We start from the raw sequence: 18,571 nt of genomic DNA on the forward strand, positions 1-18,571 counted from the left end.
GGGGCTGTGCTATCTCCAGATTACTTTGGCTGAAAGAATGTGGTTTGTAACTGTGATGCTTCTGGTAGAAGAATGAGGAACTGGGGAAGGCTAAGGGGAAGCCCTGGGAGATGTGAGCCTGCCCAGAGAACAGGGGCTGCTCTGCCCTGGGGAGCCCCAAGGAAGCAGCTGCTGCTCTAAGCTGAATCTCCTGAACAGCCTGGGCAGGTTTTTGTTCAGGGCTGAAGCACTGTGGGAATGGGTAGCTCTTAGACTGCTGACAGTAATAATCTCCAGCATCCTCGGGCTCCAGGCTGCTGATGGTGAGAGTGAAATCTGTCCCAGACCCGCTGCCACTGAACCGGGCAGGCACTCCAGATGCCAGGTTGGTAGCCCTGTAGATGAGGAGCCTGGGGGCTTGGCCAGGTTTCTGCTGGTACCAGTGTAAGAGTTCGTATGTAACAACCATCACCTTCTTGGTAAGGCTCTCACTGGCTTTGCAACTGATTGTGACTCTCTCTCCTGGAGATCTGGTCAAAGAGCCTGGTGACTGAGTCAGCACAATGGCCCCACTGGAATCTAGGTAGAAACAAGAATTAAATTGAGACAGAAATGAGTGAACAATCATGTTAAAAGGTAAGAAGAACAAGAAAATTTTTTGAAGAACAATGAATTCCCAAATCTGTGACAATCAATTGTTTTTCTGATCAATATTTGACAGGAACTCCATTTTCCCACAGATTCACAGCTGTTTGTTTGTTTTTTTTACTTATTATTAGGTGGCCTGGCCATGCCTGTCAGCCCATCTGCCCTTGCTGCCCTTAAGCTTTCTCACCCACTGCATTGAAGGAATCTTAAGTCTTGTTTTGTTTTCCAGGGAAAACCTCTGCTTTTGAGGCTCCTTCTCTGATCTGCTGTGTCTTACCCTGAGCCCAGAGCACCAAGAGCCAGAGGAGCTGACAGGGGGAAATCATCCTGGCCCTTGGAGATGTGTAGACAGAGCACCCTGACCCTGACAAAGGCAGGAAGAGGGGCCTTTATATGCTGAGCAGAGCCTGTGAGAGCTCCCTTGGGTCTCCATATGCAAAAGAGCCCCAGGTCTGGTATGAGCCTCATCTCAGGGCCCTGTCAGCCAGACTAGGACACACCACCTGAGGTTGGCCCTGGGGGACGTGGCTTCCTCTTTTGTGTTCACAAATCTGAGGCCTCAGGAGCACAAAGAAGTTCATGTTTAGTGTCTGATACAGGAATGGTTACAGCTGTTTGTGGACAAATGAGGGAAGGCTTCTGTCTGTGCCCCACGATGAGATTCTCTGTAACCTGGAGAGAGCTCCAAGCCCTGGGAAGGTGGCAGAGACTGCAGGACCTCACCTGACTCAACTCATGCACCTGTCCCAATATCTCCCCCTGCTGGAGTTTGAATGAAGTCCAGGAGGCAGTGAGGAGGGTCTAGAGAAGGCTGGACAGCCCTTTGGTCAAGGTCTCCAAGAGAAATGTGGGTAAAGGGATCCAGTCAGCCCCTAGGTGAGATCACTGGAATTATGCTTGGCATTGGGGAGGCAACCATTATGCCAGCTCAAGTCCCCAAATTTCCATCCCATATATACATAAAATGTCAGAAGTTAATATCGGTAACTATGGTCTCTACCAAGTCAGGCCATTTCTCAGAACGTGGATCTGGGTAAATCTGCGGGCCTAATCAAAGGCTGTGAATGGAGTGGTGGGGAATGCCTCAGAGAAAGAGAAAAGGAAGCTGGAGAATGAGTCATTCACATCTGCCAATCACTTATCTCTTAGGGATGGCCATACTCTTCTTCCATGAATCTTTGGGTCTGGTCTCTCCTTTCTCCAATCCACCAGCAATGAAGGAATAAATGACAAAGTAATCAGTAAGTTATGCACAAAACAGCATGCCAAGTCCTGAAGATGCAGATTAAAAGCAGGGCTTGTTCTCAAGGTGCTAATATCTTCATGGCAGATAAAACATAATATTAAGAATAAAAATATTATAATTATTATGAAGAGCTAGCATTTACTGAGTAACTTATGCTCCAAGCCCTGGGGAGCTGGCAGAGAATGCAGGATCTCACACCTTGTAGGATGGGGAGATGCCTCTCCTGACTCTGCTCACATACCTGCCTCACTGCCTCCCTCTCCTGAAGAAAGTGAGAATTCAAAGAGGCAGCAAAGAGGGTCTGGCTCATGGATAGGTCCCAGCCTGGACCCTGGGAAAAGTCTGGTAGAGCTTCATTCCTATGTGAATGGGTTTTGTCAGTCCCTAGATGACATTACTCTAGTTGCTCTGAGCATTGTGGAAGAAAAGGTTATATCTGCCCTTGTCCCATTTCCCATTTCAGGCATGCCATAAAGGTGAGGACCTTACTATGGGTAAATGTGTGTGCCAACTGTGAGACTGCACTAAGATTGTGTCCAGGCTAAGGAACAAGGAGACTGGAGACAATCATTCGCTTTTGGCTAAAACCTTCTCTCCTGGGGGTTAGCAAGGGCCCCCTGTTTGGCCCACTTTAATCGAGTCTCTCCTATCTTTAATCAATTAATCCTGAATTAATACATGAAAAAGTAATTATGCTTTTTGAAAATATTATATTTTTTCTAATTACACCTAAAATCAATTTTAATCTTTTTTTTAATTTTGAGTCCAAATTTTCTGCCTTCCTTTCCTGTCATTGAGAAGGCAAGTAATTAGATATATATTATATATGTACAGTAAGACAAGACACATTTCCAGATTAGTCATGTAAAAAAAACATAGAACAAAATCCCCAAGAAAATAAAGTATAAAGAAGCAATCATAGATCTGCTTTCAAAATCGGTCATTTGAAAGAGCATTAATTAACCTATGTGGGGAAAAAAGTGCTAAATACTTGGGAGAGAAATGAAAAAGTAGAAATAGCACATGTTCCAAAGATGTTCATAACCTAATGGAGGATATAATTGTAATAACACTAATAATACATATTATTATATAAAAGGCCTTTATTGAGTACCCCCAAATTGGCAAAATACATTAACATTTTAATTCCTTTTATCCTTATAATGACACTAAGAAGTAAAATGAACAGCACTGATATGGGGAACAATGATCATTTTACAGATGAGGAAACTGAGACAGTCAGAGTTGAAATGAAACCAGTGAGGGTGTAAAGTCTAGTAAATGTCTAAGGCAAGATTTGAACTTAGGGCTTCCTGAATCCAGGCCCTGCACCACCTTGCTGTATGCCACGTATCTTTAGAGGCATCCATTTATCCAGACGTGACATGGTGTGATAAGTTCTCAAAGACAAACACCTACCTGTGATTCTTGGAATATTCTATACAAAGAAGAATCCTGGGGAGTTATCTTTAACAAGAAGAGGTTAAGTAGTTGTTCAGGAACAAGGCCAGAATGTGTCAGAAACAGGACTTGATACTGAACCACACCTCCTTTCCACTTGGCTCTCCTAGATCAAAGGTGAGACAATTTTCTTTCTAAAATGATTTCAGATTTAGGAGGAATTGTCCTGGTTTCTGTTGGTACCAGTGTAAGTAAGTGTGCCCATTGCTGTGTAACAGGCTCTGACTGGCCTTGCAGTTGATGGTGAATCTCTCTCCCAGAGCTACAGACAGAGAGGCTGGGGACTGGGTTAGAACAACATCCCCTTCCGAAGCTGAAATTAATCAAGAAGCATTTGAACCTTAAAAAATCAACATTCTTTGTGTTCCTTTCCTAAACTTTCCTTTAATTTCTGTTCACAGAAAAATTGTTGTTTATTCTCACCAAAGCCCCTTTCTTCTACCTCTTATATCATCTCTCAAAGACTTTTCTCATTGAGACAACGAACACAGCAAAGCTCAGATTGCAAGGGGCGTCTCCTATCCTTCTGTTCTTTTCCATAATGTCCTCCCCACATTCTCCTTTCTCACCTGAGAGCAGCAGGAGAAGGACACAAAGGAGCTGAGCTGGGGACTCCATCTCCACAGTGATCTCTGTCCAGTGCTGATCCTTTCCCCACCAGAAAGACAAGCCTATTGATAAAGATTTTCAGCAGCAGTGGGTTTGAGGGAAAGAATGAATGCAAAACACCTGAATGATGGTGCAGTCCTATCATCTCCACATCTCTGAGCATATTCAGCCATTCTTCCTCATTTGTCCATTGTCAGAAATCTGGCACACTAGCAGCCTTCAAACATTGTGTCCCCCAGAGGACCAAATGACACAATCACTACATGATCAAGGCTGCTTTTCTCCTGGAACACTGCCTTCCTTCCACCAGCCCTTCCATTCATTCCCTCAAAAACTCTCCCTTCCCTCTTTTACCCCAAGACATAGATTAAAGCATCTCACCATACCTTCTTTTGTCTATCCAACCCCTCTCAAAACCATTGACAAGTAAGGCAAAGTTCTGTGAATTCACTTAATCTTGCTGAAATCCAATTTCCTAATTTGTGAGACAGAAAGAAAAATAATGTAAACTTGCATAATATAATTAGGGCATAAGGCTATTTTGTAAACTCTTAAGAGCTATTAAAATAGGAGTGATCCTACTTGATATTTATTACTCTCATTTTTCTCATCTTGTTCTAAAGAGTTCAGATAAAAATAGCTCTGGGGCACATCACCGTCCCACTGTTAATCTTTCCTATTTTATGTGCTGAAGGTGGAAAATAATTACTTTTCCTAGTTGAATTAAAGTATTAAGATATAAGTTCATCCTCTGACTGACTGGCATTGCCATCTGACAACAAGAAGAATAGCTAATATACACTCAGCCCTTTCGAGTTTACAAAAGTGAATGATGAATCAGCTTGTTTGATCCTCAAAATCCACCTCTTATTATTCTCATTTTATAAATGAAGAAACTGAGTCTAAAAAATGTAAGTGACTTGCCATGGGTCCCAGCCAAAGAATTACTGAAGCAAGATTTGAACTTGGGTTCTTTTGTCTCCATCAACAAAACTCTGTCCACTGCCCCACCTATAACACTAATAGAGTATAGGATGGTGGGAATTTTACATACCTCCAGATATTCCCACATGTCTTTATTCTCCTATGAAGTATATATGCTGTTTATTCCATGAAGCTTGCAGATAATGAGTTCGTGGTGTGCTGACCCCTATTAAAGTGTTGTTCTTACATTTTTATGCATAGATATTATGTCTAGGTGATTGTGAGATGTAGTTTGGTCAGTGCTAAAGCAGTGTGTAGGTTGAGAGGTAAAGGATATTTTGGGATCTGTTTCTATGGGAAGGACATTTCTCATTTGTTAGTCCATGAAGGATATCAAGACTCTTAGTGCATGATAGTAGCTATCTAGCCTGGTCAATAGGTGCTAAATATATACAGTCTACAGGGCTTTCTTGCATGGTTTCTAATATTTCTTTGCATGATTCTCATTGACCACAAGGTCCAGGCTCCTTCCATATCACTCTTACTATTTTTAGCTTTGAATTCTATGGGTTTCAGCAAATGGCTTGGATTAAATGACATCTGGCTCCATTCTACTTACAAACAAATATTCCTTTAATCCTCATGGATGTAATGACCTAGACCCTATGATTCAGCTTAACCTCTGAATGCTTTCCTTGTCCTCTAATCTATATGGGATACCAGAAGAAAATTGGAGTTGGAAAACAGAAAGCCCCAGAGCTGTTCAGTAGGTATCTATTCAGACAATCCACTCACATTCTTAAGTATTCACTATATGTCAAGTAATATGATATGTGCTGGGGATAGAAAGAAAGACCGTAGCTTAACATCAGAGATCTTGTATTCTGATGGAGGAAAAATGTATAAATAATTAAATATAAAAAGATACATTGGGTCAGTTAGGTGGTGCAGTGAATAGAGCACTAGCCCTGTAGTCAGGAGGACCTGAGTTCAAGTCCAGCCTCAGACACTTGACACTTACTAGCTGTGTGACCTTGGCCAAGTCACTTAACCCTAATTGCCTTGCCCCCTCCATAAAAAAGCACTAAACTCCAACTTCCCTTCTTTCCCCCTCCAAAAATGCAAAAAAACAAACAAATATAAAAAGACACATACAGAGTAGGAGAGAGGAAGAGAGAAGAAAAAAAGCATTCATATAGTTCCAAGCACTCCACTAAGTGCTCTTTAAAATAGCACCTCATTTTATCTGCACAGCAACCCTGTGAGGTAGCTGCTATTATTGTTCCCATTTTATAGTTAAGGAAACTGAGGCAAACAAGGAGAAAATGACTTACCCAGAGTCACCCAGCTAATAAGTGTCTGAGGTAGGATTTTGAAATCAGATCTTCCAAACTTCAGAAGCAGTGTTCTATCCCACTGTGCCATTAGTTTCCTGAAAAGAGTAGGGTTGAGTTAATATCTCAGAGGGGAAGGATAAACTGTTCCACATGGATAGTGACTACCAGTAATCTAAGCTTCAGAGAATACAATCAAGAGGCATAAGGAATGCTCGCCATGAGTTTAGGTAAAAATTCTTTTTAAAAATTTTTTATTCATTTTAAACAAATAAAAATAAGAAAAGAAAAAAAGAACATTTACATGTAGAAAGCAGAACATGAGAAGATTCACTATAAAATAATAAATTTCCTTCACTTCAGGAAAAACCTATGTAAAAAATACTACGCATGGTTTTCAAAGTTACCCACCTTTTCTGTGTGCCCCCTTCAAGGTTTTCTCTTGTTCTCTCCTGTGCAACTTTTATTTCTTTTTACTCCCCCATCCTCCCCAAGTCTACAAATAAACACTATCAATCAATCTATCTATCTATCTACACTTATATGTATGTATACAAACACTTATTTACAAATATCTATAAATATATCTTTATACTCACATACATATATAAATACATTATAAGGTCATATTATGCATATGTCTATTTCTCAGTTCTTTCGCTGGAGGTGGATAGCAACTTCCTTCATAGGTCCAAGACTTTCCATGTTATTCTAAATCACCAGGTCATTATTTCTTATATCACGGTAGTATTCCATCCCAATCATATGCCACAGATAGTAGATCCATTCCCCAACTGAAGGGTATCTATCCTTTTAGCCAATCTTAGAGGTTTAAGATGATATCTCAAAGTTGTTTTAATGAGAATTTCTCTAATAAATAATGACTTACAGTATTTTTCTTCTCATAATATATATTTTTGAAAAACCAGACTGTTCATATCCCTTGACCTTTTATCATTTAAGATATGACTTCAATTCTTATGCATTTGACAAAGCTCTCTACACATCTGAGAAATGAGATCTTTATCTGAGAGATTGTCTAAGAAAGTTTTCTTCCCAGTTTTCTGCTTTTGTTCTAATCATAGCTATGTTGGTTTTATTTATACAAGAAATTTTTCATTTTAAATTAATTGATTAATAAATTAATAATTATAATAATCATTAATGGTTAAATTAATTATACATTTCGCACCTCACCAATGCTCACTAACTCATCTTTTCTCATATATTACTCTCCTGCCCGTTAGTCTAATAGGTCAAGTGATCCATGTTCTTCTAATTTTCTTATGATATTTCCCTTTATATTTAATAAATAAACTTCCATTGTTGTGTAGTCATTTTCAGTCATGCTGAACATATCGTGACCACATTTGGGTTTTTCTTAGCAAGGATTCTGGAGTGCTTTGTCATTTTCATCTCCAGCTCATTTTACAGATGAGGAAACCAAGGCAAACAGGGTTAAGTGGCTTGCCTAGGGTCACACAGCTCCAAGTATCTAAGACCAGACTTAGACTCAGGAAGATGAATCTTCCTGATTCCAAACAAACTGCTCTATCCACTGTTCCATCCAGCTACCCCAGATGGGAAAAGGCCTTAAATGACATATAGAGCAGTTCATATTTGATCCTAGAGCAGTATGGAGCTATTGAATCTTATTGAGCAGCAGAAGGATATGGGCAGTGTTTGAAGAATATCACCTTCAGCATTTAGTAATGTTGACCACCCTCTCCTCCTGGGTTTTTGTAATACTCCTCTAACCCTAATGCTGTTTGGTCTCCCATCCAGGCCTTTTGGATCCAAGAAGTCAATGAGAAGACCTTTAGTAGGTGAGCGATTCTTCTCCTTTCCAGTGAAAGGGACTGCCCTGAGACCCCTTAGAGCACATTGGATAATGTCTACATATTATTGATTCTCAATATTGAGCCTCTGGGGCCTCATTTGTAACCTAACCTTTCTGACACAAGTATTAGTGTCAGCACATCAGATAAATAAACCCCCAAATACCTATACCCTGCCATCTCTGTCATGCCTGAGTTGCTTGTTCTAGGGTTAAGAAACACATATTCACATGCATTCATTCGCCAAAAAAAGATGAACCTTCAGGGTGCTTTGTCTCCTCAATCCAAGTACTAACAAAATACAAATTAGAGCATATATGATTGCCACTTCACCCTTAGACCTCTCTAGCTAACAAGGATAATTCCTGTGCACAGTGGTTTACAGGACATGCCCAGGCTTTTGAAAAAAACAAATCTGACTTTGGTCATTTTTTATGTAGAAATGGAAAAAGGCTTTTCCAACATTTATAACCTTGGAGGGAGAGGCACAAAAGGAGTTCTTTCTATGTAGGGGGAATGACTTCTAGTGGATCAGAAATGGCGACTAATCCTCTATTGGGTTTTTTTTTTCTCCCTAAATGTCCCATGGCACGTGGTCAAGTCCTGTTTAATATTATTAAGGGAAGAGTTTTGTAAAGCTACAAATGTCTGGGGATGGGCTTGAATAAGTAAGTGTGAGGGGTGGATTAGAAGGCTGGGTCCAATCTAAGTTCTGTGTGACCACAGAGCAAGGACTTCTCTATCTTGTTGACTCTGAAGTAGCCAGCTATTTCCCCAAGCTGAACTGCCCTGGGAAGCTTTTGCTGAAGGCTGGAACACAGTGGGAGACCTATTACCATCCTGCAGACAGTAATAATCTCTAGCATCCTCAGCCTCCAGGCTGCTGATGGGGAGAGTAAAATCTGTCCCAGATGCACTGCCACTGAACTGGACGGTGACCCCAGGCTTAAGGCTGGAATCCCTAGAAACTTAGGAGACTGTCCCCTTTCTTTTGGAATCAAAGTTGCTGATGTCCTCACTGGTCCAGCAGCTGAGAGAAGTGACTTCCTCCCAGAGACACAGAGAGGGAGGTTGGTGCCTGGGACAGCACAATGACATCATTGGCATCTACACTGAAAAAGAAAACACAAAAGTCAAAACACACAGAGTTTACTCTAATGACTTTCAAGAAGAACTAAATGGAGTGATATAAGGGGACTCCAAACACTGAACTTTCTTCTTAAAATGAATGTTTCCTAATCTGGCAATATGCTCTGAAGGATCTAAAGTGAGAATTAAATCATGATCCAGGATTCCATGACCCCTCTGCATGTGCCGCCTTCCTTACCTGGGAGCCAAAGCAGGAGCAGAGGAGCTGAGCCTCTGGCACCATCTCCATGCTGTGTGCTGTCCAATGCTGATGCTCTCCAGAGGCAGGGACCAGGAAGGTTGATAAAGGCTCTGGCAGGAGGGCGGAGCATGCAAATTAGCTGATTGTCCAAGTCAAGGATCCCTGATATCTGGGAGGATCCTGGGGAGGAACAGCAGGCATTTCCTTGCTCCAGGCTCCATGTTCTTGCCATGAGGATGTTCATTCTGCTTCTCATTTGCAACTCAGTGTAATGAGTAAAATGGAACTGCAGGAATTTGGCATCTGAGCCAGAATGAGAATCAGGTGGTAAGCCCTTTGGGCCAGGTGGCAACATTGCAGAAGCTGTGTCCTCCTCTAGGAGAATGATTCCAGATTCTTCACCAGCCCCAGATTATTTTGCTCCAAGATCCTTTGACCTTTATGCCCCTTTCCCTGGTCACTTTCAAATTGAATTACTTGACCTATAGCCTGATTAGCGGTCCAGTGCTGAGGTGCAACATGAGACAGATGGAGACAACATGCACCAGCCAATTCCATGAACCATAGTAAATGCAAACCTATTTCTCCTCAGTCCCCATCCTCCTCTGTCTTCCCCTTCTCCTATTCCCTCCTGCAGCCCTCTTCTACTTTTAATAAACTCCCCTTCATTCTAGGTCTCTTCCTCTCACATTTCTTCCATTTTTGGTCATGCCTGAAACTGTTATTTGTTGAAGACCTCTATATTTCTCTCTTCAAGGATGACTGCTCTTATCTTATGCTCCCTCAAAGGGCTAGAAAGAGAAATTATTTCCTCCCCAGCAGCCTTCCTAGCTTGGAGAAACCTTCACCCCGAGGCTCCTCTCTCCTGGACCTCCATTTCAAGAGAAGCCCCAGTTGTGATCACTTCATTCCCATTTCTACTGACTCTCCAGTTTTGCTTTGTTTTGTATTGTTTTTGCCACTTCCCTGCCAGTGGCCTTGAACACAGGTGGCCATCCTTTCTTGCCCAACAACTCACTAGTTCCCCTTTATATGTTATCTTCTCTCACTAGAACATAAGCTCCTGGAGGGCAGGGACTCTCTTCTTTCCTTGCATTTGTATCTCCAGCACTTAGCATGCTATGTGTTTAACAAATATTTTATTTCATTATTCAGTCTCCATTTTCACTTTCAGGCCTTTCTCTTGCCATAATCAATCAACAATCACCTCTTCTCATTAAAATTTCCCTCCTTCCTGTTTAGATCCTTGGTGTTGAAATCAATGAAACTCCAAATCAATCTCCCTCCTCTTCCATAAATTCAGTAGATGGCTCAATCTTCCTTTTGCTCCACCTACTTACCCTTTCAGGCAACCTGGCCTCCTGGGATCTCACCACCAATTTCCATAAACAGTCTCTAGTCACCTTCTACCAGTTACTGGACTGGCAATATTTGAGTTTCTCTCTGATCATCCCTTCATGATCATCATCACCTGAATGTGCCTCAGGTGTTGGAATTCCTAGTAATGGCTGTTCTTTGAACAGTGGGTCATTGGACATATTAATCTATGTCACATTCAGAGCCACTGCAAGAATCCAATGAGAGAATACATTTTTTTGTGGGTTTTTTTTTTTGTTTTGCAACCAGATTATACAAGAAGAATCTATTTAAATTTAAAAGATGAGAATCTGTTTAATTGGTTCCTAAAGTGATTCAAGAAAATGTGAAATGGTATTGCAAACAACAACCCTGTGAAGGAGTAAGGACAAGAATTGTTATCCATTAATAACCATTAGTTGAACACTTTCTTAAACTGTCCCCAGGCCTGGGCTTGGGACCAAGGAAAGGGGTTCCAGTGACCCTGGAGTATGGCAGGCTGGAGTTGGACAGGGGAGCAGGAATGGCAGGTCATTGGATCCTGCAGGCATGAAGCACCTCCTTACTCAGTTAAGATTCCAACTTGATTATGGTTTTTTTCCTTTCTTCACTCTTCCTCATTCTTTCTTTCTTATTAGATAATTTAGAAAATATCTTCCTTTTACTGGACCAATAGATAACATGGGAATCCACCTCCCCCAGCCTCAGAAAGCTTCTGTTTCAAATGATACAGAAGGTCAACCTCTGAGGGTCTCTGGTCCTTTAACAGGAGCAAAGATCTGACCATAGAAGTTCCCTACACAGAATCTGGCACATGGAAGGTTTTTAACAAATATTTTCTGACTGACTGAATGAGGAAACATAAATGACTTCTTTTTGTCTTTAGGATAAAATGCAAACTACTTTGTCATTTAAAGCCTTTATATTCTAGCTCAGTATTCCTTTCCGTATTAATTACATCACAAATTATATTTCATTTCCTGTCTCTAGGCCTTTGCCCAGGCTGTGCCCCATTCCTTAAAGACACTCTACACAAGGCTAATTTTGAAAATCCATAGAATTCTTCATAACAGGGTTAGAGGACCTCCTATTAGAGGAAATTAGATTTTCCTAGCACCCCATGTCTCACTTGTTTTGAAATGAAATGATCTTTGGATTGATTTTAATGTGGCTCCTCTAGGACCCTCACTTCATCAAAGAAAATTCTTACATACAAGAAAATTCATGTAAAGAAATTCAATATAGCAACTGTTTATACTTCATGCTAGCCCACTCCTGGTATTAGGTGCAGGAGAGTGAAGAAAAGAGACTGGGAACAGAGAATAGAGGCAGTAACACCTAGCAGAGATGGCCAGTGAGTGAATGTGACTCTGCCACCTGCTTTTCTAGGCACTTCCCCTATGCCTGCTAGAAGGTACACCCCAGCCCAACCAGAAATACACATTAGCCTAAGTCAGCCAATAAGGCCACTGTTCTCCAGATACAGGAAATGATGATTCTCTAACTAGGCAGTTGCAGATTGAGTTAGGCATTCAATTTAGCTCTTGACCAGGCCCAGGTTATAAGGAACCCAACCCTGTGAGACCAGTGTGGCCAGGGCTGGAAAAAAAAGGAATATAGTCTGTATCATGGCAGCCAGGGAGCACAGTGAATGGACTGGGACAGAAATTCAAAAGACTCATTTTCCTGAATTTAACTCTTACTAGATCAGTCACCCTGACCAAATCACCTCACCCTATTTGCTTCAGTTTCCTCACCTGTGAAATGAGCTGGAGAAGGAAAAGGCAAACCCCTCCAGGACCAAGAAAAGCCCAAGTAGGGTCACAAAGAGTCAAACAGGACTACACATCAACAACCAACAAGTTTCTGTCCTTTGCTATAGAGAGCTAGAGAAAAGTCTCCTCAGCATGAACTTGGGCTCCCACAAGAGAAACCCTGTACATTGAGGCAAAGAGATGGAGTGAACTTGAAGGGTCAGCATCTCCCCTGCTGGATTCTCCCTTTGCTTCTCAGGGGCTGAGCTACCTCCTCTCTGCCTGTGCTGTACAGGCAGGGTTTGTGACTGACAAGGCTCTGCTAGAAGGAGGGAACCTTTGGGGCCAGAAAGGGGAAGCCCTGGGAGATGTGAGGCTGCCCAGAGAGCAGGGGCTGCTCTGCCCAGGGGACCAGAGAGGAAGCAGCTGCTGCTCTGAGCTGAATCCCCTGAACAGCCTGGGCAGGTTTTTGTACAGGGCTGAAGCACTGTGGGAATGGGGAGCTCTTAAATTGCTGACAGTAATAATCTCCAACATCCTCAGGCTCCAGACTGTTGATGGTGAGAGTGAAATCTGTCCCAGACCCACTGCCACTGAACCGGGCAGGCACTCCAGATGTCACATTGGTAGCCCTGTAGATGAGGAGCCTGGGGGCTTGGCCAGGTTTCTGCTGATACCAGTATGAGAGTTCATATGATGTACCAAAAATCTTTTGGGAGAGGCTCTCACTGGCCTTGCAGCGGATGGTGACTCCTTCTCCTGGAGATCAGGACAAGGAGCCTGGTGATTGAGTCAGCAGAATGGCCTCATTGGAATCTAGGGAGAAACAAGAATTAAACTGAGACAGAAATGAGTGAATGACCATGTTAAAAGATAAGAACAGGACAATTTTGTGGAAAACAATGGATTCCCAGCTCTGTGATAATCAATTGTATTTGTGATTAAGGTTTGAAAGGAACCATGTTTTCCCACAGCTATTTTTTATTTTTACTTTTTATCAGATGGCCTGGTCATGCCTGTCAGCCCATATGCCCTTGCTGCCTTTAAGCTTTCTCACCCACTGGATCAAGAGAATCTTAAGGTTTTTTTTCCCCCAGGGGCCCTTACACTTGAGGCTTCTTCTCTGATCTGCTGTGTCTTACCCTGAGCCCAGAGCACCAAGAGCCAGAGGAGCTGACAGGGGGAAATCATCCTGGCCCTTGGAGATCTATGGACAGATCACCCTGACCCTGACACAGACAGGAAGAGGAGCCTTTATATGTTGAGAAGAGCCTGTAAGAGCTCCCTTGGGACTCCATATGCAAAAGAGCCCCAGGTCTGGTATGCACCTTAACTCAGGGGCTTTCAGTCAGACTAGGTCACACCACCTGAGGCTGGTCCTGGGGGAGGTGGCTTTCTCATTTGTGTCCCCAAATCAGGGAGCTCAAGATCATAGAGAAGTTCCTGCTTAGTGTCTGACAGAAATGGTTGCAGCTGATTGTAGATACAGATTCCCTGTAAGTAGGAGAGCTACAAGCCTTGAGGAGGTGGCAATGATGGAAGGAGCTCAGGGGCCCTCACCTGACTCTACTAGTGCACCTGCCTTGCTACCCTCCCCCCCTCCCCAGAAGGTATGAGGTCAAGGCAATGAGGAGGTTCTAGCCAAGGCTGGACAGCACTTTAGCCAGGGTGCCTGAGAAAATACATGTATGTAGGGATCCAGTCAGTCCCCAGGTGAAATCAGCATAAAGTAAAATACCAGGGGGTACATTTTATGAGCTAATAGTACTATGTGAGGTACTAGTCCTATTTCATAGATGAGGAGACTGAGACATTCTGCAGTTAAATAAGATATTCATAGTAGCAAAGCTAGTTAATAAATGAGGCAGGATCTGAACTCAGGACTTCATGACTCCCTGCAGAGATCTCTATCTCCTGCACTCCTGAGCTTTCAGGGTTCTATAGATAAAGACAGAGTTCTAACTGTGTATTTATCCATCCATCCATCTCTCTCTATCAGTCTAGTTCCCTAGTTCTCTATTTCATGCAGACTTAGTTGGGTGGGAGAAGCTCCCAATCAAAACCTTTTCCCAGAAAGCTTGGCACCTTCTCTACAAGGTATTCTTATATAGAGGTGCCTCCATCCTTGAGAGGTTAAACACTTTATTCAGTATTACATGGCCGGCATGAATCAAAAATAGGACTCTATACTGGGTTTCTTGACTACTAGGTCAATCAATTCATCAATAAACATTGATTAAGGGCCTACTATGTGCTATGAATTCTGCTAAGTACTGAAGATAGGAAAATATGCAAAAGACAGTCCCTGCCCTCAAGGAATTTCTTGTTGTATTTGTTCTTCATTTTTGAAGAGGGTCGTGGCATAAGGGAGATGATGACATGACTTGCAGTTGACTTCCATTTGAGGGAGGGTAGGCTGGGCAATTCACCAGCCTCACTTTCTCCTCCAGAGCCATCTGGGTCCAGTGGCCAGATATTCATCAGGTAGACTGGAGATTACCCAGTATATACTGGGAGACCCTGGTCCTTTCAGCCTAAGGCCTTTTCAGGTACTCAGAGTAAGGTAGCCCTCATTCATTAGATTGGCCTCTTTAAGAAGAAAGTCAAGGGATGGCCCCTTTAATTAGAAAAAAAGGAAGACCCTTAGGGTTGCTGTTCCAAAGAGAAAGTTTCCATTGACATTCACTCTAAGCCAGGAAGGACCAAGTGGAGCTTGGGAAGGGACCTTGCTGCAATCATCTCTTTTATCACAGATATCCTCACCAAACAAAATGATGTCTAACTTTCATCCATTGCCATTCTTATTCCAAGTCTTCCTGACCTGTATCTTGCCACTGAACCCAGATGGCTCTGGAGAAGAGAGTGATGCTGGTGACTTAAAGACCCCTGCCTCACTTAAATCCAATTCACTTGCAAGTCAAGACACCACTTTCCTGGTGTCACTGGTCCTCTTTGAGAAAGTCGACAAATAATTTGCTATTTGAAGTAGCTGCCCAATAGCAGATCCAACTGGGCAGTTCCAGTTCCAGTTGTTCAGTGATGTTCCTTCCTTCCTCCCTTCCTCCTTTCCTCCCCATGGGTAATCATGTACTTCCATGTGGGTACTATGCCCAAAGAAATATAAATTGCTTTTTTCATAAGCTTTTAGTTAGTGTTTTACATATTTCCTCTTACATGTAAAAACATTTTTTAACATTCATTCATTTGATTTTCAAATTCTCTCCCTTCCTCCCCTTCTACCCCACCCTCCTCATTGAGAATGTGAGCACTTCTATATACATTATACATGTGTAGTTATGGGAAATATAATCATAATAGTCATGTTGTGAAAATTTTAGACAAGAAAAATAGAGTAAAAATGATGCTTCAATCTGTATTCAGGCACCATCTGCTCTTTCTCAGGGTATTTATAGCATTTTTCCTCATAAGCCCTTCAGAAGTACCTTGGATCATTGGATTGCTTAGAAGAGCTAAGTAATTCATGGCTGATCATCTTACAATATAGCTGTTACTTTGTACACAGTACATTTCACTTTGTATCAGCTGATGCAAGGCTTACCAGGTCTTTCTGAGAGCTGCCTGCTCATCATTTCTTACAGTACAATGTTATTCCATCATAATCACATACCACGAACTTGTTCAGACAGTCCCCAATTGATGGTCATCCTTTCAATTTCTAATTCTTTACCCCAAAAAAGAGCTGCTATAAATATTTTTGTACATGTAGGTCCTTTGCCTTTTAACTCTTTTGGGATACAGGCCTAGTGGTGGTATTGCAAAGTTAATGATTTTATAACACTTTGAGCATAGATCTAAATTGCTCTACAGAATGCCTGAATCAATTCACAACTTCATCAACAGTGAATTAAAGTCTCATTTTCCCCACATTATCTCCAAGGAGAGATCCAATTTTAAAGTCAGGGAATAGGCAATCACAATGAGAAAAAGAAAATTGGAAAAATAAAGACTTTAGAATCCTATTATGGTAAGTGAGAAGAACCAAATTCACAAGAGGAGAGCTTTGACCCTAACCCACATCTAAAACCTCAAAAGGGAATATGAACTGGTCTCAAACCCAAAAAGTATTCTTAGAAGAGCTCAAAAAGGAATTTAAAAGCCAAATTAGAGAAATGGAAGATAAAATGACCAACTATTTTAAAAGCATCATTAACAAAATGGAAAAAAAATTGTCAGAAGAAAACTCCTTAAAAGGTAAAATTAGTCAAATGGGAAAGGAGGTTCAAAATTTAACTGGAAAAATAACTTCTTAAAAGTAAAACTGAACAAATAGAAAAGGAGATTCAAAAAAATAAGTGGGGAAAACAATTTGCTAAAAATTAGAATAAGACAAATTGAAGGTAATGAATCTATGAGACTTCAAGAATCAGTCAAACAAAATCTAAAGAATGAAAAAAAAATAGAAGAAAATGTAAGATATCTCATTGGAAGAACAACTGACCTGGAAAACAGATCCAGAAGAGATAATCTAAGAATTATTGGTTTCCCAGAAAGCCATGATGAAAAAAAGATCCTGGACAACATCTTCCAAAAAATTACCAAGGGAAACTGCCCCACTGTCCTAGAACCAGAGGGTAAACTACTTATCAAAGGAATCCAAACCTCCTGAAAGAGACCCCAAATTGAAAACTCCAAGGAATATTGTAGTTCAATTCCACAATTTTTGGGTCAAGGAGAAAATACTGCAAATATCCAAAAAGAAAAAATTCAAATAATGCAGAACTACAGTCAGGATCACACAGGGCTTAGCAGTTTCTATATTAAAAGATCAGAGGGACAATATACTTAGAGAATCAAGTAAAAAACTTCTTGAGAAGTGTAATGGGAATGCAAACTTGGAAGATCTTCCCTTCCCCTAGGCTAAAGTGCACCTGGAGCCTGGGGTGGCAGGCTTGTTTTTCAGTAGATACTTCTTGATTGGCCAGTGAGTCAATAGGGTTGTTACATTCTCTGAGCCAGGAGAAGGCTATATAAGCCCTGATGTGTAGCTTTGTTTTGGGGCTCACTTTGAGAAGTGTTCTGTGATTTGATCATATGAGACTCTGGGAAGCTGTTGTCCAGGGCTCCCCGGCTTTGAACAACCCAGATGTTGATTTGGTATGGATGTAATGGTTGGACAGTTTGGAAAGCTGTCTACTTTATCTGTTTCTGTCTTGATAATTCTGTCTGTATACTCTGAAGTTTGGGGTGCTGACCTTTTTCCCCTGATTTAGGTAAACTATATATGTTTGACTGATTAGAGTAAGCTTGTTAACCCATTTTGAGTTACTTTTCTTTATCAAAGCAGATCCAAGAACCTGTATTGGCAGCAAACCCTGGGGACGCTTGAGGTACTTGCTGCTACAAGATGATAAATAAAGTCGGCAAAGTTGCAGGATATAAAATAAACCCACATAAATCCTTGGCATTCCTATATACTCTTAATGAAATTCAGCAGCAAGAGATAGAAAGAGAAATCCCATTTATAATAACTGTAGACATTACAAAATATTTGCGAATCTACTTGCCAAAACAAACCCAGGACCTATATGAACACAACTACAAAACACTCTTCACACAAATACAGTCAGATCTAACTAATTGGAAAAACATCAATTGCTCATGGCTAGGTCGAGCTAATATAATAAAAATGACAATTTTACCTAAATTAAATTGCATATTTATTGTCATACCAATCAATCTACTAAAAAATTACTTTATAGAGCTAGAAAAAAATAGTAACAAAATTCATTTGGAAAAACAAAATATCCATAATATCAAGGGAATTAATGAAAAGAAATGCTAGGGAAGGTGGCCTAGCCGTACCATATTTTAATATGTATTGTTAAGCAGCAGTCATCAAAACTACTTGGTACTGGCTGAGGTATAGAGTAGTGGATCAGTGGAATAGATTAGGTACATGAGACTCAGAAGTCAATGATTATAGTAATCTACTGTTTAAAAAACCCAAAGACCAGTTTTGGGGATAAAAACTAACTATTTGACAAATACTGCTGGGAAAACTGGAATATAATATGGCAGAAACTGGGCATAGACCATTATCTAACACCGTATACCAAAATCAAGTCTAAATG

This window comes from Petaurus breviceps, unplaced genomic scaffold, assembly GCF_028583685.1.
Source record: "Petaurus breviceps papuanus isolate PSGF00001 unplaced genomic scaffold, PetGlider_PUasm1.0 182, whole genome shotgun sequence".
Classification (NCBI taxonomy): Eukaryota; Metazoa; Chordata; class Mammalia; order Diprotodontia; family Petauridae; genus Petaurus; species Petaurus breviceps.